General features: G+C 35.0%; 1 protein-coding gene and 1 pseudogene across 1 annotated transcript in view; one reads left to right on the top strand and one right to left on the bottom strand.

The window, feature by feature from the left end:
* The window catches only part of LRRTM4 (leucine rich repeat transmembrane neuronal 4), an 884,061-nt gene that overhangs the window by 732,695 nt on the left and 124,581 nt on the right, over positions 1 to 26,785 (top strand). The gene's annotated exons all lie outside the window — the stretch shown is intronic.
* On the bottom strand, positions 17,850 to 18,171 carry LOC133074708 (NADH dehydrogenase [ubiquinone] flavoprotein 3, mitochondrial-like; annotated as a pseudogene).

The following is a 26,785-nucleotide window of genomic DNA, read 5'->3' as shown; positions in this document are numbered from 1 at the left end:
GGGAACTTACCTCAACATAATAAAGGCCATATATGACAAACCCACAGCCAGCAGCATTCTCAATGCTGAAAAACTGAAACCATTTCCACTAAAATCAGGAACAAGACAAGGTTGTCCACTCTCACCACTATAATTCAACATAGTTTTGGAAGTTTTAGCCACAGAAATCAGAGAAGAAAAAGAAATAATAGGAATCCAAATTGGGAAAGGAGTGTAAAACTGTCACTGTTTGCAGATGACATGATACTATACATAGAGAATGCTAAAGATGCTACCAGAAAACTACTAGAGCTAATCAATGAATTTGGTAAAGTAGCAGGATACAAAATTAATGCACAAAAATCTCTTGCATTCCTATAAGCTAATGATGAAAAATCTGAAAGAGAAATTAAGGAAACACTCCCGTTTACCTATGCAACACAAAGAATCAAATACCTAGGAATAAACCTACTCAAGGAGACAAAAGACCTGTATGCAGAAAGCTATAAGACACTGACGAAAGAAATTAAAGATGATACAAACAGATGGAGAGATATACCATGTTATTGGATTGGAAGAATCAATATTGTGAAAATGACTCTACTACCCAAAGCAATCTACAGATTCAATGCAATCCCTATCAAACTACCACTGGCATTTTTCAGAGAACTAGAACAAAAAATTTCACAATTTGTATGGAAACACAAAAGCCCCCGAATAGCCAAAGCAATCTTGAGAAAGAAAAACAGAGCTGGAGGAATCAGGCTCCCTGACTTCAGACTATACTACAAAGCAAGAGTAATCAAGACAGTATGGTACTGGCACAAAAAAAAAGAAATATAGATCAATGGAACAGGATAGAAAGCCCAGAGATAAACCCACGCACATATGGTCACCTTAACTTTGATAAAGGAGGCAAGAATATACAGTGGAGAAAAGACAGCTTCTTTAATAAATTTTGCTGGGAAAACTGGACAGCTACATGTAAAAGAATGAAATTAGAACACTTCCTAACACAATACACAAAAATAAACTCAAAATAGATTAAAGACCTAAAGGTAAGGCCAAACACTGTCAAACTATTAGAGGAAAACATAGGCAGAACACTATGACGTAAAACACAGCAAGATCCTTTTTGACCCACCTCTTAAAGAAATGGAAGTAAAAACAAAAATAAACAAATGGGACTTAATGAAACTTAAAACCTTTGGCACAGCAAAGGAAACCATTAAAAAGATGAAAAGACAACCCTCAGAGTGGGAGAAAATATTTGCAAATGAAGCAACTGACAAAGGATTAATCTCGAAAACATACAAGCTGCTCATGTAGCTCAATATCAAAAAAACAAACAACCCAATCCAAAAATGGGCAGAAGACCTACACAGACTTTTCTCCAAAGTAGATATACAGATTGCCAACAAACACATGAAAGGATGCTCAGGAGCACTAATTATTAGATAATGCAAATCTGACTTCACACCAGTCAGAATGCCCATCATCAAGACATCTACAAACAATAAATGCTGGAGAGGGTGTGAAGAAAAAGGAACCGTCTTGCACCCTTGGTGGGAATGTAAATTGATACAGCCACTATGGGGAACAGTATGGAGGTTCCTCAAAAAACTAGAATTAGAAATACTATATGACACAGCAATCCCACTACTGGGCATATATACCCTGAGAAAACCATAATTCAAAAAGTGTCATGTACCACAATGTTCATTGCAGCTCTATTTACAATAGCCAAGACATGGAAGCAACCTAAGTTTCCATCAACAGATGAATGGGTAAAGAAGATATGGCACATATATACAATGGAATATTACTCAGCCATAAAATGAAACGAAATTGAGTTATTTGTTTTGAGGTGGATGGACCCAGAGTGTGTCATACAGAGTGAAGTAAGTCAGAAAGAGAAAAACAAATACCATATGCTAACACATATACATGGAATCTAAAAAAAAAGAAAAAAATTGGTTCTGACGACTCTAGGGGCAGGATAGGAATAAAGACGCAGACCTAGAAAATGGACTTGAGGACAAGAGTAGGGGGAGGGGAAGCTGGGAAGAAGTGAGAGCGTGGCATGGACATATACCCACTACCAAATGTAAAATAGATAGCTAGTGGGAAGCAGACGCATAGCACAGGGAGATCAGCTTGGTGCTTTGTGTCCACTTAGAGGAGTGGGATAGGGAGTATGAGAGGGAGACGGAAGAGGGAGGAGATATGGGGATATAAGCATATGTATAGCTGATTCGCTTTGTTATACAGCAGAAACTAACACAACATTGTAAAGCAATTATACTCCAAAAAAGATGCTAAAAAAAACCCATAGAGAAACAGACAAAGGCCAGAGTCTATATATTTCTTAACATATGCTAGTCATCAAAATTTGGTTTTCTTATTCCTTTATACACCCACTATCTGCAATGACAATATAAATGGAAATGCATCTTAATTACTTGACTGATTCATTCACTCATTATTCAGTAATTTTTAAACTACATATCTTAACAAAATTTGTCAGATATGGGCTAGATGTGAGATTACAAAGGTGGCTTCCTGGTCATTTAGAGGAATAAAATTAAATCAGTGCATAATCTAAAAGCAATATGATGAGTGAATGTGAAAAGTTTGTGTAAATCATAAAAAAAAAATATTAAGGAAGGAGAAATCACTGAGAAGTTTTAAAGAGGGAGCACTATTTCACTTAAAGGTCCTAGAATATATCAGAACATTGTAGGAATTAGCTGATATCTGCAGCAGACACATCTTTTATTGTCTCATAAGTTTTACGATAGGAATAGTTATCTACTTTATTTCAGAAAAATACATGCCCGTCATGTGTGCATCATTATGAATAAATGAACATGTGTTTATTTGTTTTTTTTGTTTAATTTATTTTTTTACACAGCAGGTTCTTATTAGCTATCCGTTTTATACATATTAGTGTATATATGTCAATTCCATTCTCACAATTCATCACACAACACCCCCCCTCCCACCACCACCACTGTCCCCCCTTGGTGTCCATAGGTTTGTTCTCTACATCTTTTTCTCTATTTCTTCCCTGCAAACTGGTTCATCTGTACCATTTTTCTAGGTTCCACATATATGCGTTAATATATTTGTTTTTCTCTTTCTGACATACTTCACTCTGTATGACAGTCTCTAGATCCATCCATGTCTCAAATGACCTGCTTTCATTCCTTTTTATGGCTGAGTAATATTCCATTGTATATATGTACCACAACTTCTTTATCCATTCATCTGTTGATGGGCATTTAGGTTGCTTCCATGACCTGGCTATTGTAAATAGTGTTGCAAAGAACATTGGTGTTCATGTGTCTTTTTGAATTATGGTTTTCTCTGGGTATATGCCCAGTAGTGGGATTGCTAGGTCATGTGGTAGTTCTATTTTTAGGTTTTTAAGGAACCTCCATACTGTTCTTCATACTTGCTGTATCAATTTACATTCCCACCAACAGTGCAAGAGGGTTCCCTTTTCTCCACACCCTCTCCAGCATTTGTTGTTTGTAGATTTTCTGATGATACCCATTCTAACTGGTGTGAGGTGATAACTCATTGTAGTTTTGATTTGCGTTTCTCTAATAATTATTGATGTTGAGCAGCTTTCATGTGCTTCTTGGCCATCTGTATGTCTTCTTTGGAGAAATGTCTATTTAGGTCTTCTGCCCATTTTTGGACTGGATTGTTTTATTTTTTTTAATATTGAGGTGCATGAGTTGTTTATATATTTTGGAGATTAATCCTTTGTCCATTGATTCATTTGCAAATATTTTCTCCCATTCTAAGGGTTTTCTTTCTGTGTTGTTTATGGTTTCCTTTGCTATGCAAAAGCTTTTAAGTTTCATTCGGTCTCATTTGTTTATTATTGTTTTTATTTCCATTACTCCAGGAGGTGAATCAAAAAATATCTTGCTATGATTTATGTCAAAGTGTGTTCTTCCTATGTTTTCCTCTAAGCATTTTATACTGTCCAGTCTTACATTTAGGTAACTAATCCATTTTGAGTTTATTTTTGTGTATGGTGTTAAGGAGTGTTCTAATTTCATTCTTTTACATGTAGCTGTCCGGTTTTCCCTGCACCACATATTGAAGAGGCTGTCTTTTCTCCATTGTATATCTTTGCCTCCTTTGTCATAGATTAGTTGACCATAGGTGCATGCGTTTATCTCTGGGCTTTCTATCCTGTTCCATTGATCCATATTTCTTTTTTTTTGTGCCAGTACCATACTGTCTTGATTACTGTAACTTTGTAGTATAGTCTGAAGTCAGCGAGTCTGATTCCTCCAGCTCCGTTATTTTCCCTCAAAACTGCTTTGGCTATTCCGGGTCTTTTGTGTCTCCATACAAATTTTATGATTTTTTTGTTCTAATTCTGTAAAAAATGCCATTCGTAATTTGATAAGGATTGCATTGAATCTGTAGATTGCTTTGGGTAGTATAGTCATTTTCACAATATTGATTCTTCCAATCCAATAACATGGTATATCTCTCCATCTGTTTAATTTCTTTCATCAGTGTCTTATAGTTTTCTGCATACAGGTATTTTGTCTCCTTAAGTAGGTTTATTCCTAGGTATTTGATTCTTTTTGTTGCAATGGTAAATGGGAGTGTTTCTTTAATTTCTCTTTCAGATTTTTCATCATTAGTGTATAGGAATGCAAGAGATTTCTGTGCATTAATTTTGTATTCTGAAACTTTACCAAATTCATTGATTAGCTGTAGTAGTTTTCTGGTAGCATCTTTAGGATACTCTATGAATAGTATCATGTCATCTGCACACAGTGACAGTTTTACTTCTTGTTTTCCAATTTGTATTCCTTTTATTTTCTTTTCTTCTCTGATAACCATGGCTAGGACTTCCCAAACTATGTTGAATAATAGTGGTGAGAGTGGACATCTTTGTCTTGTATCTGATCTTACAGGAAATGCTTTCAGTTTTTCACCATTGAGAATGATGTTTGCTGTGGGTTTGTCGTATATGGCCTTTATTATGTTGAGGTAAGTTCCCTCTATGCCTACTTTCTGGAGAGTTTTTATCATAAATGTGTGTAGAATTTCGTCAAAAGCTTTTTCTACCTCTATTGAAATGATCATATGGTTTTTATTCTTCAATTTGTTAATATGCTGTATCACATTGATTTATTTGCATATATTGAAGAATCCTTGCATCACTAGGATAAATCCCACTTGATCATGGTGTATGAACCTTTTAATGTGTTGTTGGATTCTGTTTGCTAGTATTTTGTTGAGGATTTTTGCATCTATATTCATCAGTGATATTGTTCTTTAATTTTCTTTTTTTTTTTTGTAGTATCTTTGTCTGGTTTTAGTATCAGGGTGATGGTGGCCTCATAGAAAGAGTTTGGGAGTGTTCCTTCCTCTGCAATTTTTGGAACAGTTTGAGAAGGATGGGTGTTAGCTCTTCTCTAAATGTTTGATAGAATTCACCTGTGAAGCCATCTGGTCCTGGACTTTTCTTTGTTGGAAAATTTTTAATCACAGTTTCAATTTCATTGCTTGTGATTGGTTTGTTCATATTTTTTTATTTCTTCCTGGTTCAGTCTTGGAAGTTTATACCTTTCTAAGAATGTGTCCATTACTTGCAGGTTTTCCATTTTAATTGGCATAGAGTTGCTTGTAATAGTTTCTTAGGATCTCTCCTTTTTCATTTCTAATTTTATTGATTTAAATCCTCTCCCTCTTTTTCTTGATGAGTCTGGCTAATGGTTTATCAATTTTATCTTCTCAAAAAACCAGCTTTTATTTTTATTGATCTTTGCTATTGTTTTCTTTGTTTCTATTTCATTTATTTCTGCTCTGATCTTTATGATTTCTTTCGTTCTGCCATCTTTGAGTTTTGTTTGTTCTTCTTTCTTTAGTTCCTTTAGCTATAAGTTTAGATTGTTTATTTGAGATTTTTCTTGTTTCTTGAGGTAGGCTTGTATAGCTATAAACTTCCCTCTTAGAACTGCATTTGCTGTATCCCATATTTTTTGGATCATCGTGTTTTCATTGTAATTTGTCTCTAGGTATTTTTTGATTTCCTCTTTGATTTCTTCAGTGATCTCTTGGTTATTTAGTAACGTATTGTTTAGCCTGCATGTGTTCATGTGTTTTATGTTTTTTTCCCTGTAATTGATTTCTAATCTCATAGCATTGTGGTCAGAAAAGATGCTTGATATGATTTGAATTTTCTTAAATTTACTGAGGCTTGATTTGTTACCCAGGATGTGATCTATTCTGGAGAATGTTCTGTGTGCACTTGAGAAGAAAGTGTAATCTGCTGTTTTTGGATGGATTGTCCTATAAATATCAATTAAATTTATCCGGTCTATTGTATCATTTAAAACTTGTGTTTCCTTATTAATTTTCTGTTTGGATGATCTGTCCATTGGTGTAAGTGAGGTGCTAATGTCCCCCACTATTATTGTATTACTGTCGATTTCCTCTTTTAGAGGTGTTAGCCATTGCCTTATGTATTGAGGTGATCCTATGTTGTGTGCATATATATTTATAATTGTTATATCTTCTTGGATTGATCCCTTGATCATTATGTAGTGTCCTTCCTTGTCTCTTGTAATATTCTTTATTTTAAAGTCTATTTTATCTGATATGAGTATTGCTACACCAGCTTTCTTTTGATTTCCATTTGCATGGAATATCTCTTTCCATCCCCTCACTTTCAATCTGTATGTGTCCCTAGGTCTGAAGTGGGTCTCTTGTGGATAGCATGTGTATGGGTCTTGTTTTTTTATCCATTCAGTGAGCCTGTGTCTTTTGGTTGGAGCATTTAATCCATTCACGTTTAACGTAATTATCGATAAGTATTTGCCTATTACCATTTTCTTAATTGTTATGGTTTTTTTTTTTTTGTAGGTTCTTTTCTTTTCTTGTGTTTCCCACTTAGAAAAGTTCCTTTAGCATTTGTTGTAGAGCTGGATTGGTGGTGCTGAATTCTCTTAGCTTTTGCTCGTCTGTAAAGTTTTTGATTTCTCCATCAAATCTGAATGAGATCCTTGCTGGGTAGAGTAATCTTGGTTGTAGCTTTTTCCCTTTCATCACTTTAAATATATCATGCCACCGCCTTCTGGCTTTTAGAGTTTCTGCTGAGAAATCAGCTGTTAACCTTATGGGAGTTCCCTTGTATGTTATTTGTAATTTTCCCCTTGTTGCTTTCAATAATTTTTCTTTGCCTTAATGTTTGCCAATTTGATTACTATATGTCTCGGCATGTTTTTCCTTGGGTTTATCCTACCTGGGACTCTCTGCTTTACCTGGAATTGGGTGGCTATTTCCTTTCCCATGTTAGGGACGTTTTTGACTATAATCTCTTCAAATATTTTCTCGGGTCCTTTTCTTTCTCTTCTCCTTCTGCGACCCCTATAATGAGAATGTTGTTGCAATTATTGTTGTCCCAGAAGTCTCTTAGGCTGTCTCCATTTCTTTTCAGTCTTTCTTCTTTATTCTGTTCTGCTGCAGTGAATTCCACCATTCTGTCTTCCAGGTCACTTATCCATTCTTCTGTCTCAGTTATTCTGCTATTGATTCCTTGTAGCGTATTTTTCATTTCACTTATTGTATTGTTCATCTCTGTTTGTTTTTTCTTTAATTCTTTTAAGTGTTTGTTCTTTAATTCTAGGTCTTTGTTAAACATTTCTTGTATCTTCTTGATCTTTGCCTACATTTCTTGTATCTTCTCGATCTTTGCCTCCATTCTTTTTCTGAGATACTGGATCATCTTCACTATCATTATTCTGAATTCTTTTTCTGGACGGTTGCCTATCTCCACTTCATTTAGTTGTTTTTCTGCTGTTTTATCTTGTTCCTTCATCTGGTACATATTCCTCTGCCTGTTCATCTTGTCTATCTTTCTGTGAATGTGTTTTTTGTTCCACAGGCTGCAGAATTGTAGTTCTTCTTGCTTCTGCTGTCTGTCCTCTGGTGGATCTGAACATGTGTTTATTTAAACCTGTATGCTACTTGGCTCATGTAGAAACTTCTAGTTTCTGCCATTGTGTAGCAGAATATACAGGCATAAAAATAATTCCACAAATCAAATGCCACTCCAATAAACAAATGGACCAGGGATATTGGCAGACAATCTATAGATGAGAAATGGAAATAATTATAATAAATGAAGACATGTAAATTATTGTAACAGATAAGCAATAAATACATGAACAGAATATTTGACCTTCATCACATAACTATAACATGAAACCTGATGCTGTCACATATAAAATAAGAAAATGATAAGAAATAAATTATACCCACTGTTAACATTACTAATCATTAATCTTTCCAAAAAACCTAATCTGGCAGTAGTATCAAGAGCCTTAAAAATATTCTATTTGTAGGAATATATTCTATGGAAATCATCAGAAAAAGAGATTAGTATTATATTACAAAATGAACCACTGAATTGCTATCTAAAATAGCAAAGCATTAGAAATAACATCAATGACCAACAAAAAGAATTTCTCAATAAACAATGGTCCATTCATGTGATGGAATATTACACAGCTATTCAAAATATTATTCTCAATACTTGATCATCATCAAATATACTCATAATTTAATTTATGTATTAAAACAGGCCATTAATTTGCCAAGACATTCATTTATGAAATGTTTATTACTATTTTGATACATGCCTATTTTGGCAGTACAGTTTTGTGCAAGACATTGTCCTTGCTCTCATAAGGATTGTAACCTAGCTCTAGAGTTAAACAAAGAATCAGGCAATTTAAATGTGATATTTTGTGTGTATGTGTTGAGATAAAAGAGAAAGGTACTAAGAGAACACAATAAAAATTTGGTGAGCACAGCTTGTTGGGTCAAAATCAACTGTGACTTGTCAAGACTTCCTCAATGGTTGTCTAGGATGAGACAAGAAGGATGAATAGGATTTAAGCAGACAAAGAATGTTTGGAAGAATGTTCCAGACAGAAGAAAAATTATATGCCAATGTCCAAAGAAAAACACAAACATTTCCTATACAGTATGATTTGAATTTTCCATAAAGTACTCCAACATACTAACAATGATTCTCTATGAAAGGTAGATTTTTGGTTGGTATTTATAACTTTTTTCTCGGTTTTAAAATTTTTATTAAATCTTGTTTATGACAAACATGATTTGCTATTAAATTAGGAGTAATTAACCTTACAAATTTTCAACAGATTCAAAGGATTAGAGGAGACTGACCTTCAAAAGAAGTAATCAATACTTAAATTTATTGTGTACACTGTTCATGAGTCCTCTTGTGTTTAAATGCATTAGCATCAGGATTGGGGTATCAATCTGTCAACCAGTTTCATGTGTTTCTCCTAGTAAAATTTGTGACTTCAAGCAGCATACCTTGATGATTAACCATAAGGTCATATAGCAAAATGCTACCTAGTAGCATGTTGGTCTCACTCATGCCAAGGTCAAAGGCTATCACAAAATTTAAAGATGGGTAAAGTGTTAGTCTAATTAGCTGCCTGAATGCCAGAAGAAAAATCAATAATTGCTCAGAGGAACTAGCTTTTTTTTTCAGAGCTGGTTTTACAACTAGGCTGTGTATAATGCATAGGTGGCTGACTAGGTGATGGTAAATACACCAGTGTCAAGGAGGGTCTAGGTCTGAAAATACTAAGCAAACTACCTAATTTCCTACTATAATGCAAATGGACTTCCTCATGTCTTGAAAATTTTTGATATTTGAATTTTCCCTTAAATAAAAGAGACAGATTATTTCTATTGATAACATCAGCAACATAACCTACAAAGACAGATATGTGAGCATCTTGTCTGTCATAAATGTCTATATATTATGCTGGTATTAGAGAGGTAAAAGATATTATACATGACCTCAGGAAGTTTCACTTACTTAGAAGGGCATATTAGGGAGACAGGATATGGGTCTGTGCACCCACCAGTATTATCAGTAACGTATTTTAGGTGCTGCATAACTGACACAACCAGTAAGTTCTTAGGGAGGGCAAATGAAGCCAAGACCATACACAGACACTGGAGGTCAGATGTGGCTTCCTGGAGATGACACTCTGAGCACTTCAGTAAGGGGATCTATAGGCAAGTAAAGAGTGACATTCAAAGAACCATTTGTTGTGTGTAAAGACATTTTGGAAGGTAATTATAATTTACTTCTATTATTAATTCCATTTTTATTATTGCTTTTACTGATTCATGGTTGTGCAATTGTTTTATGATCATTTTAATAAGGGTTTCATGACTCTGATTTTAACCTACCCTGAAGTATGGAAAAAACTTAATGTTTGTTTGTTGCAGTTACATTCCCTTGATTGTAGACAAGATTTATCTCCTTTAAACATTGTACCTTGCTATTTTACTCAAAAGCAAATTGTATTAGTTATCTATTGTTGCATAACAGATTATCTCAAAATAAACAGCTTAAAACAAACATATTTATTGCCTCACCATTTCTGTGGGTCAGGAGTCCAGGCATGGCATAGCTGGGTCCTCTGCTTCAGGGTCTCTCACAAGGCTTCAGTCAAGGTGCTGGCCTATGTTGAGGACTTATCTGAACATTTGACTGGGGAAGAATCTTCTTGAAAGCTTACTTACACAGCTGTTGACAGGATTAAATTCCTTGTACTGTGTGAATGGTAGACTGAATTCCTTGCTGGATGTCAGAGGTAGCTCTCAGTTCCTTTCCACCCAGGTCTCTTCATAGGACAGTTCATAAAATGAGCAGCAGGTTTTTAGTTAGGAAGGCAAAAATTACAATCATGCATAATAGCCCATCAACTGCTGTATTCTGTTAGTTAGAAGCAAGTCACAATTCCTGCCCACTCGATTATACAAGGACATTAGTACAAAGAGGAAGAAATCATTGGGGAACCATCTCAGAGTCTCTCTACCACACAATTTTACAAGTTTTATATGCTTAAGTGGGATGCATAAATTATGGCAGAAACACAAAATTTTTAATTCAATACATGCATTTACTTGAGATATCTTTGACTAGAAGATGTGGTAAGACTATTTAGATTGCTAAACTGGTTACTGGTAAAAGTAGACTATAGTATAAACTCTAGATGCTCTACTAACTACTATACAATGTTAGTCAAATCCTCAACTCCACTTATGCCCAGTTTCATTATCTATAATATCAAGAGATTGGACTAGAAATCATTTTAATGTTAATATCTTATTACTGTGCATCAGATACAGTAATCTGAACTTTTAAGGCAAATTTGGCAAAAGGGTGTTTTAAATATTTAAGTGGAAGTTCTTTTTTTTCTACCTTTGCAACTCTATATGAAATGAAAGTTGAGACAATGTTTGTTCTCTACAGTATAGAATATGCCATTTTAAAGTATGGGTAACCAAGCTGAGGTTGTGCTGATTTTTTCAACGATTTTATAACCTACATTGTACTGTGTTGCAACCTAATTATGTAGTCTGTAAGATGTAGAACTCTGTACACATAATCAGAAGCAGTGTCCCTGGATTCATTCAGAGAACACAGATGAGTACAAAAGTAGGATGATTAAATTGTGTATTATTGGGGAACAACTGAGTTACAACATTTTCATGAAGTTTGACATGTGTACAAATGGAGAAAAATAAAAGATCTAAAGTGATAGGAAAGGAATCGGCCACTACTCTGTTTAGCAGTAGAATCAAATATACTGGACAAATTTCATTCACCTGCCCTGCTGTATACCTGCACTTGCTATCTAACCTCTCTCTATAGCTTCTTTTTTTCCCAAAGAAAATATTTTATCCAAAGATTTCAGTTTTTCTTTTGGGAAACACTAAGGATGGAGTTGGGGGTGTTCTGACTATGCTCATGCAATCATTATTCAACAATGTACTGTCCTGCAGTACTCAAAGAGAGATGCCAGAGAGGGTTATAATATCTCTTATTATATGACCCAGCACACAACCTTTTCAAAAAGACTTTGTCAGACTATTCAGCAACTCTGCAGATCCAAATGTAAACTATATATTCTTCCTGGAGAAGGCAGTAAAAGGCATTGGTATGCAAAAATGCTGAGCAAACAGTAAACACTGGAAGATTTCAGTAGGTTAAAATATCATATGTCTTTCCAGTGAAAAATAAAAGAATGATCCTGGCTACTAGTGAGCATTAAAGATCCCAGGATACTTCTCCCAGGATAGGACTGTTAATCTATGTGTTCTGACAAAATTCCATTTTGGGTAATTGTCTTCTGTCTCCCTAAATCTCTTTTTCCTTTCCATTTATATTGAAAATGTCTCACTTTCTGTCTTAAATGGATTACACTATCACTCACCTAGAAGGGCATATTATAAGAAGGTAATTGTAAATTTATGTGTGAAATGCCAAATAATGTGCACATTCATAATACTAGTTCCTTATCATTATTATTATTAATTTATACGTTGTTGCCTGCTAGAATATTTTGTTGTCCTTCCTTGCATATTGTTTTAGTTTGTAGTTTTCTTTCAAATTATCTTATAATCATGCAATATAAACTCTCAATTCTACTTCCTAGGTTTAGTAAATTCATTTTGCCTTTGATTATATTGTATTTGGTTTTAATAGCATACATTTACTTATATCACACATAATGCCAACCATGTACTTAAGTATATCTGAAGTTGGCAGACATTTTTTTAAGTTCCCCAAAAAGATCTGACCTTTTTAAAAAATATCAATCATCTACCCTTTCTCACCTCTAATTCATTTTTCAAATCAGCCTCAGAATAAGCCAAACCATCCTGTGAGATTTCAGAGCTTTGCCAGCCTGCATTTATAAGGTTAAGACAAGCCTAACACAAAAAAATATATGAAACTGGTGACTATCCTGTTATACAATCTGAAAGACAAAGAGAAAGCTCAGTCTCTTCAACTTGCTACCTGAAATTATCTTCCTCACCTTCAAGTTTTATTAGCTTTTAAAATATAAAACCCCAGAGAGGTCAAATAAAACTGTTAACACTTGCACATATATAGAGTTGAGTAAATTCCCTGTCCTTTCCTGAAAGCAATTTTAATAGGGTGACCAGTGAAAATATAATGAGAATTCAGGTACTTGAGAATAGGAAGACACAAAGGATGATTTAATGGGGGCAAAAAGAAGGACTGCCCAGAAAAGATCAGAGATCAACTTCGTCCTCTTTCATCTGGATCTGACTCAGTTAAAATTTTAGGCTTCTTTTTATTTAAGTGACAGGGCTCCCTCCTACATATTGCCTATTGCAAAGCCACTGGATATTTTTTATTATGTTCTTAACAATATTTCTGCATAGAACTTGACAATATAAAAATAGCTTGAACTTCCTTAAGTTGAGTGAGGGCTATACCAGGCTTTCTTATTCTGCTAAAGCCTTTCTCTAACATAATCCTAAAATAGGCCCTTGAAATTGCTGATAGATCTGTGGGAGTTTAATGCATGTCTTTGAGAGGAAAAATTTACCATGTACAGTGTATAAAGAACATTCTGATTGAAAGGTGCTATATAAATAAGAGATATTTTTTCTTATCCTGTTCACACTAGAAAAAATTTGTTGAAAACTGACCGTGGCATGTCTGTAGATAGAAGATACTGAAATTTTAATAAATGTGATTCAGATTCATTAGGAGTACAGACTAGATCTTAAATCTGATGCCTTTATGAGCTATTAATTTAATCAATCAAGTAAAAAATAATAATATCAGAAAAATCTACCTTTATTCTGAGATTTTTTCATGACAGTCTAGTCTAAAATCTTTCTATAGATTGACTGAGTTCAGTTGAAAAAAATACTTAATTCGATCAGATGACTTTATATTTTTTTTCCTGACTCAACCTGTGATACTCACATTAGACCAGTGTAGGACAGAACATCTCTATCAACAGGAAATGTCCCCACACATGAACTGACCTGGTAGGGCTTTTTTTTGTTAACTTGGCAGTAAGAATTAATAAGAAGTTCTCATGAAGCTAATCTCTAGAAAATTCCTAGGGCTATGTAAGCCAGTAACACCTCAGTCCTATGTATCTTGGGACTTTGGTGGAATTTCCATTGCTAATTAGGATGACAAGAAATATACATGTATATGTGTACTTGTGTGTGTTATAGGAAGGTATATGTCTGATAGAAAATATATTCTATTCCAGACAACATCTGCCTCATAGTGCCAAAAATTATAAATTGACAAAAGCACCCTATTTTAAAAGGTTAAGTCAATGATTACATACTAAAGTGGTATTACCAAATAGGGGAAAATCTATGAACAGTGATGGGAGTATATTGTTTGTGGTTTTAGGACCACTGTAGCATCAGTTGCACACTAACCTAATGGCAAATATCTCCCCAACTGAAAGATCTCTAAAGAATTTATTATAGTAACTAACTTCTAACATTCATAAAAGGAAACAAACAAAAAATTAAAATAAACACACATCATCCTCACCAAAGATACCCAGAAGAAATGAACAGCAAAAGTGTTTCCAGAGTTTGGGCCATGTCTTAGGCATTTTATCTTTAAATCATTTATACTTGGCCTTATTTGTATCCAATTTGGTTTGCAAACATGATCTGAAGTTTTTCATATTTGTATTCATTGGCAGAATTTGTTGTAAAACCTCAAAGAAACCTGTCCAACAAGCATCACATTGCATCCTAATGTTTCTTGTTCAGTTCAGTCCATCATTCTCACTTGCTCATTGATGGGTACAATGCAAGGAGACAGGAGTTACCTAAAGTGATGTGACACAACATGACACATCAATCAAGGATTGTTTGAAAAAGGATGCAGTGCAGAATTTTCCAAGTTTTGTCTTTTGGAAGAGAAAGGTTTTAAATTCGTCTTAGGAAAAAAAAGATGAAGGGCCGATCCAATGTTGCTTGCTGAGTCATAAGGAAGTTGAATTTGCTCTAAGGAAAGAAAGGTAACCAGCAGAGCTGATGAAAACCCTGAGGAAAATGTTCAGAATGAGATCATCATAATTGTTTCATGTTGGTGAGTTTGTCAAGGCTTCAAAGAGAAGGATGGTGGGAACTGAGATTGTTCCGCAGTTGAATTGCATGCAGAGGTTTAAATTAACTTCTGAAATGTTCAGTGATCCTCAAAGGAATTTAATTCCTTAACTTTGGATAAATCTTGAAGGGAGGTAGGTAATTGGGATTATTCTTTGGCAAGAGCATTATCCTGTTCTGGAAGGAATAGTACCAAGTTCCTCTATTTTGTTTGCATTCAGGGATGGGATGTGGTATAGTACCTACCAAGACTCCTCCCCGCCTGCTCATTTCACTCTAGCTGCTAAGTAAAGTCTTCTGTGAAATTTGTATTGATCACCCTAAGAGTAACATGTGCCTTCCTCAAAGTAATTTGAATGATTTGAATATGGGAGTTTTGATATATACAACATTTGTCATAATGTGACGTAGTATTCTGGACTCTAACATTAATCTTCAGAGGTCTAAAGATAAATTTGATTTAGTTTCTTACTTGCTGTCTAGTAATATGCAATGTGACAGTGCTAATACATCTTCCTTTTATATAATACTGAACAAGGTCATCAGGTAATAACAGGTCTCTCTCTCTTTGTTTAAATGTATAGTCTTTGTCCTTTATTTAGTCGATATCTATATCCTAAGTATGTGTATTTCTGCCTAATTTATTCCTTTAAAGTAAGGTTGGATCTTAGTGATCCCCTTGATTCTAAAATATTTAAACCTTGACTTTTAGCAATTATGGGAGGGAGCTCAAAATCCTGTTAGCCCAGATGCTTAATGAGAAGTTAGGAAAAAACCTAGAAAAACTGACCTCTTCAAATTAGGAATATGAGTTTTATTAATGGATAATAACTTCTCTAATAAAGTAACAACGGTGAATGAAAACTAGGTACAAAAAAGTAAAATGCTATTTTGGAAAAGACTTTAATTTTATAAACTTCATTCAAAATAACCCATGAGATAGGTGGGCCATGTCCATCCCCTAGATCCCATGGTGTTGTTGGCATCAATACTCTATTGGTCTTTGACTCTTTTTCACTACCAGAGAATATCTAGAAGTGGCTTCTGAAAAGGGGACCCACTTCTTCCTCCAAAAGGGTGGGTAAACCATGAATATCAGGATGGACATGATCCTTGCCCTCATGGCGCATATAGTCCAAAGTGAAAGGATTTGAACACACATGCTAAATAACTTCTGAAAACAGCATGTGTGCAAAGTGCTACACAATGATTGCTTGTGCTATGGAAGAGTGTGGTGAGGCAACATAACCTAACCAGGAATGAAGGTAGAGAATGTTGTCAGAGTCCCAGTAACAATTCTCTCCTACAAGAATATGAAGAACATAAGTAATAATCAAGATTTTGATGGGATTATAAGCACTGTCTGACACTGAAATCCCTTTTTAAAAATCCCCAACAAATGGTTTTTAAATTTCTGCATAAAAAATTCAAGGAGTGAAGAAATTTATACTCTCCAGGTATTTCATTCTGTCTTTGGCCAACTTGGTTATGTAGTGAGAGGAAATTTTCGACTCCATGTTCTGCCTTTTGATCTGAATTCTACCACTATAAAAACAAGGAGAATTAGTTCAATTTTTATCCCACATGACCATATCAAAATACTGCAAGAAGACTATCATATTTTCCCCAAGACTTTTATTCTCTTAAGCAAAATTCCTTTGATGGAATATTCCCAATTTACTTAGTAACCCTGACCATCATTCTAAAAATGGGATATAATTTGTTTGGTTTCCCATGCTAAAATGTAGTGAGCAAGTTTAGGCTAGGTGTGCCTAAATCTTTTTAAGTCTTGCAGATTTTTTTAAAAAAATCAGAGTGTAGTATTTAACATTAATTTTTATTAAATTTCATCTTAACTAGATGCCACCTGATATTCCAAATAGGTAAGAACTTTGGGGTCTAATTCAGTCACCCAGTGTATTTCAGATGCCTGAGTGTTAGACTTGTGAAATATGGTTGTCTTACCTTCTACATCATCAGAAAATTGTGAAAAATTAACTTGGTAATAAATATGTAAGGAAAATGACTTTCTCTTCCTCTGTATTTTCTATTAATTTCTGGGGAGTGTTTTAGTTATTTGTGTATAACTAGCATCTATTTAAAATTATTATTTGAAAAACTGTGGACTTGACCTTAGCCAATGAAAGGGAGGAATCAAAGATATATAACTATAAAACACTTTTACCTGTGAAGAATAGAGGAAGCAATGTAAATTTATTGCCAGGCAGTTCAGGATTCATTTACTATATCTGCTACACTAGCTATGTGATCTAGAGTACATCATTAACCTTTTCATCTTAATTTTCTGACATGGAAACACACACACACACTCTCAATTATATACCAAAATATTGTGTGAACTGAATGATTACATGCAAGTACAAGGCTCTTGGCAGTTAGATTTTCTCTCTTACCAGAAGTTTATAATAACCTGGAGGAGATGGACAATCTTACAAATAATAAAATAATTTGAATGAAAGTGGTGAGTAGGTGAGAGGTAGAAATGTCCAGAGGGGTTATGTTTAAGTCACCAACAAAATGCTTCCAGTTTTGAATACTGCTGTGATGTTGTATGACTTAAATTCTGCCCTGGCAAAGGAGATGATTGGAGGGCAGAAATATAGTCTGGAAGTAGAATCTGCTTTAGATTACACAAAAGAATATTCAGATGGTGCCATCCTTAACCACGTGGTTTTCTGCAACCATAAGAATCCATCTTGCCAGCTAGATGTCTTCATTTGTTAAAATCACATTTCTCTCTTTTAATTCCAATTCTTTTTTTTTTTTTTTTTTTTTGACTGCTGAGCAGATTTTATTTTTGCAGGCAAGAATGCAGGAAGTTTAATCTTTAAACTGAGCTCTCAGGGGCGAGGTGACTCTCTTCCTGAAGAGGGCTGAGGCATCCTGAACTTCGAGAGGTCCAGGTTTAGGTCTAAGAAGGTGTATGTGCTGTAGTCATGATGCTTGAGATTCTTGTAGGTGGTGTTGTCAAATGGCTCAGCAAGGGCAGTGGCTTTTTGGTGGACTTTGCTTCTTGGGATTCGTTAGCAATCTCTTTTCATTCTTTCCTGATTCTGCAGAGAGAGAAACTATAGGAACAACTCCTCGAAACACTCCTGCTTATAGAAACACGGTCTTCGGCACCCCGGCTCAACCTTGCCCCAGCAGAAGCGAGGCCGCCATGGCCGTGACTCATTTTCAGTTCTTACTTTGTTCAAGTATGGATCAATAGAATTCAGTTTAACAGAGTAATTGCATTTACAGAGTATTGCTTTATGGTATACATCGTATATATGTACTATATATCATATATATAATATCATTGCTTTATGATATACATAGTATATATGTACTATATATAATAAATATAATAAATACATGTGTATATAGTATTTCTCTCCCTCTCCTCAGAGTACAACCTTCTTTTTCTTTCGGTCAGGAAGGTCATGCTGCTACTGTCTGTTGTTGTGTCTGGTCCAGAGCAATGACCTTCAGCATGATCTTTTCAGGACAATAGCATTTCTCAGCATTTGTTTCTCACCTGAGAAGTGGCAGCTGGCTTTATCACCCTTTCCAAGCACTTCCCTGAATAAAGAACAAAGTTCACAGCAATTTTAGGTAGAAGCAACAAATAAGTGATTGCTAGATTCAAAAAAGCATTTTCTGAGCACTGCTGTGAATTACCATTTAATCTAAGCGTCCTCACATCCCAAGGACACACTCTCAACCTGAAAGGGATTGTGTTCCAAGAGTACAAATACCCACTACTGCCAGACCTTACCAGCCACTTAAGCAGAGGCACTACACAGCACCAAACGTTTCCTGCTAATTTAATTTATATGAGCTGACATTTTAAGTCCCCAGATCCTTCGGATACTGAATAGTTCAAGTTTCTGGAACATCAGGACTCTTGTGCAGTCCCCAAGAAAATGTCTTCACATAGGTGTCTTGGAAGCCAGTTTACAACTATTCTCTGGCAAAAGACTGTGTTGTGGGGCTTCTTTAAACCCAACATACAGAAGAGTAACTGCTATTGAATTTGTATTTAAAGCATAGCTATTTATACTTTCCAAAACAATTTTCTGTATTATCATGTAATCGTACTTCATTAAAAAAAAACTATAAAGCAGGAAGGGCTAAAAAGCATTGTGTTTAATTTAGTGAGGAGGTGAAGGATATGGGTTGAGTGCAAGGATATTGGAATCAGAAAGAACCTGAATCCCAGCTTTGTCATTTGCTGTTTCTTTCTTAAAGCTATTTATTCTGGCTTCCCCCAGTTCTTTGGTTATAAAATAGAAACCTTTTCATAGGGTTGTTTTGAGCAGTATATATTACCCATTAAACACACTAAATACTGCCCAGTATGTATTAGACACTCAATAAATGTTAAATGTTATTTATAATAACAGTATTGCTTTTTAATGGAATAATGAGACACAAAGTTCAAATGATGTACAAAAAGCCAAGAGATATGATTAGTGACAAAGCAGGATTTTGAAGTCACTCTCTTTCAATTCCTGTGCCAGTATCCTTAGCATTTCCTTAACATATTGCAGGGTAGGATTAAGTGCAAAATAAATAGACAGTAAAAAGTCACATGTAAATACACAATATGGACAATTGTATATGCCAGGTTTTCTGCCTTGGAAAACCAGTAATTGTAGCCTTTTGCTTAGAGGTTACAAAAGGCAAACTTTTGAACTTCTGAACTCCCAGAAGTTGTCCACTATTTGGAGTTGTCCAAATATTGCATCATGAATACACTAATATGAATATATGAATAAAAATTATGTATTTCTATGTATATTATATTGATAAATTTGTAAATAAATGTGTTTCAAACAAAAAGGGTAATGGAGACATTTATATATTGGAGCAGTAAGAGAAACATACTTTGTTAACAAGAATTTTGAAGATTTTTTGCTGTAAATTTTTATTTTGTTTTAATGATTTTTTTTAAGAACAGAAGAAATGTATGTTTATTTTTCAAAACTTGGGAGGGGAAAGAGAAAAGCAAGAAAGCAAAGAAGCAAAAATAATGCAATGACCAATTCTAATTTTGCTGTATCATTGTATAAACTTTATTTCAGCCATATGTATATATTTAATATTTTGATTATAGACATATATATTTTTTTAAAAAAACACTATGCAGGTTTAAAACACATTCAGCTTAATGATATACAAGGACATTTTCACAAATCATTTAATACATATGCTCTAAATGGCAAATAAAATATTTTATTGATAAATAGGTAGTAATTTAAGTATTAACTTATATTAAACACTTAGGTCATTTCCTATTTTTATCTATTAAAAGGACACTTTTACACAAATTACATAAAGCAATATTAACCTTTTAATGGAAATTCCTAGAAATCAAATTTCTGAGATAAATTCTAGGTGTACTGATAATGCTTTTGCTACATGTGGCTTAATATTTCTCATTAATAAGTGTTACTATTGCAATATTTACATTTATATACATAAGAGACCTCTTAACCTGCACTTCAACTATATTGGGTATATACCCAATGTAATATTAATTTAAATATATAAAAATAAAAATAACACCTCATTTTTTCTTAATTTGTTTCTTTGATTATCAGAGTAATTGAATGATTACCAGAGTAACCAACAGTAGTTCTTCTATGAATTGTTTATTTCAATTTCCCACTTTAAAAAATTCCAGAAACATCTTTATCTAAATCTACTATTTATTCTCACCCTTCAACAGCAGCATTATTTGTGCTTTTTTTCTCTCTCTCTCTTTTTTATTATTTGTGCTTTCTCTTGAATCTCCACATCCCAGTTGGGGGCCTTGTTATCAAGGTCCCTTAACCTCACACAGTACCCACATATGCCAACAGCAGGATGATATCTCTTCTTCCGAGTTAATGCCCTCAGATTCACTTTTTAGATTTATCCACATTATATGTTTTCAGACCTTTTTTTTTTACATTTTGGCATACTGATGTTATTATTTGCTGGTTTTAATTTTAATGTTGATTTAAAATGATCTGATTTTTTATGTTTTTTTGTGGTTTCATTAAACAGTGTGGAGAGCAAAAGAAGAGACTAGGATAAATGAAATTTTTTTTCTCTACCAATAATCTATTCGCAGAATGTGTGATTTTTTTTTTTTAACATCTTTATTGAGGTATAATTGTTTTACATTGTTGTGTTAGTTGTTGCTGTATAAAAAAGTGAATCAGCTATATGTATACATATAACCCCATATCCTCTCCCTCTTGCGTTTCCCTCCCACCCTCCCTATCCCACCCTTCTAGGTGGTCACAAAGCACCAAGCTGATCTCCCTGTGCTATGCAGCTGCTTCCCACTAGCTATCTATTTTACATTTGGTAGTGGATATATGTCAATGCCACTCTCTCACTTCGTCTCAGCTTACCCTTCCCACTCTCCGTGTCCTCAAGTCTATTCTCTACATCTGTGTCTTTATTCCTGTCCTGCCCCTAGGGCCTTCAGAACCTTTTTTTTTTTTTTTAGATTTCATGTATATGTGTTATCATACAGTATTTGTTTTTCTTTTTCTGACTTACTTCACTCTGTATGACAGACTCTAGGTCCATCCACCTCACTACAAATAACTCAATTTTGTTTCTTTTTATGGCTGAGTAACATGCCATTGCTGTTTGGTTTTAAAGGAAACTTTATAAAGTATCTTATATGATTTTACTATCTGTCAAATAAGATAAAATTTTAGAGTGTATGTTTCCTTTTATAACAAATTGGAAAATATATAAGATTTTAATAGCTTTAGCTCTAACCATCATTTAAGGAGAAAACGTTTTCTTGTGGAATATTTTAAGTCCTAAGGTGAAATTGATCTCACAGAGCATGAGTTAGCATTTAAGGATTGTCAAAGAGTATGAGGTCGGGCATTCATGAATATCAATCTATGTCCTAGATATGGATCAGTAATTTTCTTCAGTTATTTCAGCAATGATGGTCGATGACCTAACAACTCATAACCTAAAAGTCCTCCCTGACCTGTTACCTTAAATTTCCTGGAAGATGATGGAGTGATAACTCTATGTGAATCACTGAAGCACTCAAACTGCAAACTACAGGAGTTGTGGTTGATGGGTTGTACTTCACTTCTGTTTGCTGTGTGGACCTTGCTACTATACTTATTCACAGTGAAAAACTAAAAACTCTGAAACTAGGGAACAATAAGATATATGATGCTGGTGTCAAAGAGTTATGTGAAGCTTTGAAGCATCCTAAGTGTAAATTAGAGAATCTTGGGTTGGAGATGTGTGAGCTCACCTCTGCCTATTGTGAGGACCTGGCCTTGGCTTTCACTGTCTGCAAATCACTGAAGTGCATGAACCTGGAATGGATTAGCTTGGACCGTGATGGGGCGGTGGTGCTGTGTGAAGCCCTGATCAGTCTGGAATGTGACCTGCAGATGTTTGGCCTGAATAAATCTTCATATGATGCAGAAATTAAGATGCTGCTGACAGAGGTGGAAGAGACAAACCCCCACTTGACCATTTCACAGTCTCTGGATTGATTACGAGCACAGGATCAGGGGTGTGCTTGGCTAACGGGGAACATCCTGAAATAATCTTCTCACAAAGGCTTCCCCTTGGTCGCAATGGGCATTTCTCCTCCTGACACCCTGTCCTGTAAATTGTTCATCAGGGCAGTGGGGGCTGTGATTTCAGAGCTCTTCCTTCACAGTATTCTAGCAATATGATTGTGCGATGTGCCATCTGTGCCTAAGTCCTCTATGCTCCACCTTTAAAGTTCCCATCCTGCCTCGCAGTGTTTAGAAGAACAAATACATTAAATGGGTAAACAGTTGGGAAAAGTGTTTACTCTCCCTCTCCTCTCCCTCATCTTGCTCCTGGTGACTCCTCAATCTGGCCTCCCAGGCTTCTGACCAAAAACCTTTGCTCTAACAATTCTCTCTGCCTGGAATACTCTTGTCCCAGATATCTGCTTGGCTGAATCTTTCTTCTCTTTCAAACCTTTGGTCAAATGTCACTGTCTCAATACATCTTATCTGAGTCATCTTATTTATTACTGCAATTTACCTCTTCTGGCCACTAGACTCTCTTTATCTTCCTTTCTGTGATCTACTGTTTCTTTTTAAAGTACTACTTATCAACTTCTAAAATATTATATAATTCAGTTGTGTATTATGCTTATCATTGATTATCTTTCCCTTTCTTCTAGAATCTCACCTCCATGAGGGCAAAGATATTTTTCTCTGTTTTGCACACTGATGTATCCCAAATGCCTTGAATAACTTTTGGCATGTAGTAGATGTTCAATAAATATTTTTCAAATAAATGGAGATATCTTAAAGTAGATAGTCTAGAGCAGGCTCAGTAGTTCAATTTTTGTCATCAGGTACCCAGTCTGTGGTGTGCTACATGTTCAGTGATTGGTAATTTCAATTCAGTGATAATAGGAATATTTACACCATTAAAATTGATAAACAATACAAATCATGACTTTTTGCCCTCAAAAAGTGGTTTATCAACACCCCTCTGGACCCAAGTTTTTCATTCCTTTATTTCTACCATGCTTATTGATTTGGATTATTGTGCTTGTTACTTCATGATTGAAAGATGACTGCCGCTTCAGCTGTATCATGACTCTTTTTAAGTTTTAGTGTTTATTGAAGGAAAGTGCAAGCAAACTCTCAGCATGACTAGCTCTTTTATCAGACAGCCAAGGCTCTCTCAGATATCCCTTAAAAGATTAGTGCTAACCTCTCATTGGCCCATATTTGTCACAGGACCATCTTTTAGTTGCACAGGAGACTGTGACAGTGAATGTCTAGCAATGGGAAATATTCCACTACTATTGCCTTAGAGTAGTCATAACTCATCTACTGGAAATGTAATTGCATCCCTGAACAAAATCAAGAATTAGTTGCTAGGAAAGAAGTGGAGTATGAAGACTGTAAGATTGCCAACTCAGAGTGGTTACTTCTAAAGGCAGACCATGATGAAAGATTTTCTTAAGTACTGAACTCATTAATGGGTAGACAAATGAGCACCTGCAATTTTGAGGAGAGGCAGATGCATATGAATTTTCAACAATTTCCACAACTGAGAGGGAAAGGCAACTGAATTTTGTGTCACTGAGAAAACACATTCCTTTAGATATCACGTATGGCAGGTCAGCATCACGTAGGATCAGCTGTAATACTGTCATTGCATTTGTCCTTACAGAACACTAATCAATTCTATATTTTTTGTTTTCTTTGCCTTCTGGAAAATGACTTCATCTGGGATTTATCTTAACACTTCTTTTGATGTGTTATATGCCTGATATCCACTGTGGAAAAGAGTTAAAGTACTACTTTCAAGATTTTCTTTAGGATTAACAATTTTTTGCTGTGCACAAGTATTATATTTGCCACTTAGACTATTTTAAGTAGTACTAAAGGAAGTCACTTTAAAGTATATGTTCTGGGTAGCATTTCTTAGACAAATTATCCACAACTGAACAGTATTCCCATTCAAAGACAGCTTTAATATCCAAAGGGCAAAAACAAGTGTTTGGTTTGTCCCAGAAAAAAATCAGCAAGAAAGCAATTGTGTTCTATTTAGAAGGTGATAGGTGCTCTCAATAATTTGGAGGTTGAAATAAAGGCAGACTTATATTTTAAAAAAATCTAGGGGGACAGAGAGCTTATCTCAATTCAGTCAGTTCTGTTGATTATACTTCTTAAACATCTCTTGAATCAATTTTTTACCTCTCTTTCTTCACCACAACTATATCAGGGACAACAGCTCCTTCCCATGCATCTTCCACACTGTACCCACCTTATCTCTCCAACACCAAAATTTTCACATCAAAGCTCTGCCTAACTCAAAACAAAACTGAAAAATCTTCAGCATCTCCTAAGATAAAGCCTAGATTTTTCAGCATAGCATAAAGCTTTCAAGAGACATGTACCAAATTGTGAGTTCTGTGTCATCTCTTACTATTCAACTTGCTATAGTACACAGATTCCCATCCTCTTCTGAGAATATACCATACTTGTGTTTGCATACATTTTTTCTTCTAACAAAATCCTCTCTTATCTAAAAGAAAGCTCAATTTTTCATAATTTCCAGCCTCCTCATTGATGTGTTCTCAAACCTAAGATACCCTTAACAAAGCTACTTTCCATATCTATTCTTATAATAACATTTAAGGCAAGTTTAGTCATGAATTGTATTGTAACATTTTTTTAACATGTTTATTGGAGTATAATTGCTTCACAATGGTATTACAGTTTCTGCTTTATAACAAAGCTAATCAGTTATACATATACATATGTCCCCATATCTCTTCCCTCTTGTGTCTCCCTCCCTCCCACCCTCCCTATCCCACCCTTCTAGGTGATCACAAAACACCGAGCTGATCTCCCTGTGCTATGTGGCTGCTTCCCAGTAGCTCGCTATTTTACGTTTGGTAGTGGAGGTATGTCAGTGCCACTCTCCCACTTTGTCCCAGCTTACCCTTCCCCCTCCCTGTATCCTCAAGTCCATTCTCTAGTAGGCCTGTGTCTTTATTCCCGTCTTGCACCTAGGTTCTTCATGACCATGTTTTTTGTTTTTTTTTTTTTTAGATTCCATATATATGTGTTAGCATACAGTATTTGTTTTTCTTTTTCTGAGTTACTTCACGCTGTATGACACACTCTGGGTCCATCCACCTCAAAACAAATAACTCAATTTCGTTTCATTTTATGGCTGAGTAATATTCCATTGTATATATGTGCCACATCTTCTTTATCCATTCATCAGTTGATGGACCCTTAGGTTGCTTCCATGTCCTGGCTATTGGAAATAGAGCTGCAATGAACATTGTGGTACATGACTCTTTTTGAATTATGGTTTTCTCAGGGTATATGCCCAGTAGTGGGATTGCTGGGTAGTATAGTAGTTCTATTTTTAGTTTTTTGAGGAACCGCCATACTGTTCTCCATAGTGGCTGTATCAATTTACATTCCCACCAACAGTGAAAGAGGGTTCCTTTTTCTCCACACACTCTCCAGCATTTATTGTTTGCATATTTTTTGATGATGGCCATTCTGACCAGTGTGAGATGATATCTCATTGTAGTTTTCATTTGCATTTCTCTAATGATTAATGATGTTGAACATTGTTTCATGTGTTTGTTGGCAATCTGCATATCTTCTTTGGAGAAATGTCTATTTAGTTCTTCAGCCCATTTTTGGATTGGGTTGTTTGTATTTTTGATATTGAGCAGCATGAGCTGCTTGTAAATTTTGGAGATTCATCCTTTGTCAGTTGTTTCATTTGCAAATATTTTCTCCCATTCTGAGGGTTGTTTTTTCGTCTTTTTTTTTATGGTTTCCTTTGCTGTGCAAAAGCTTTTAAGTTTCATTAGGTGTCATTTGTTTATTTTTGTTTTTATTTCCATTTCTCTAGGTGGTGGGTCAAAAAGGATATTGCTGTGATTTATGTCATAGAGTATTCTGCCTATGTTTTCCTCTAAGAGTTTGATAGTGTCTGGCCTTACGTTTAGGTCTTTAATCCATTTTGAGTTTATTTTTGTGTATGGTGTTAGGGAGTGTTCTAATTTCTTTCTTTTCCCTGTAGCTGTCCAGTTTTCCCAGCAGCATTTATTGAAGAGGCTGTCTTTTCTCCACTGTATATTCTTGCCTCCTTTATCAAAGATAAGGTAACCATATGTGTGTGGGTTTATCTCTGGGCTTTCTATTCTGTTCCATTGATCTATATTTCTGTTGTTGTGTCAGTACCATAGTGTCTTGATTACTGTTGCTTTGTAGTATAGTCT

The sequence above is a fragment of the Eubalaena glacialis genome, chromosome 14 (genome assembly GCF_028564815.1).
Source record: "Eubalaena glacialis isolate mEubGla1 chromosome 14, mEubGla1.1.hap2.+ XY, whole genome shotgun sequence".
Lineage (NCBI taxonomy): Eukaryota > Metazoa > Chordata > Mammalia > Artiodactyla > Balaenidae > Eubalaena > Eubalaena glacialis.
This window is presented reverse-complemented; position numbering and strand designations above follow the sequence as displayed.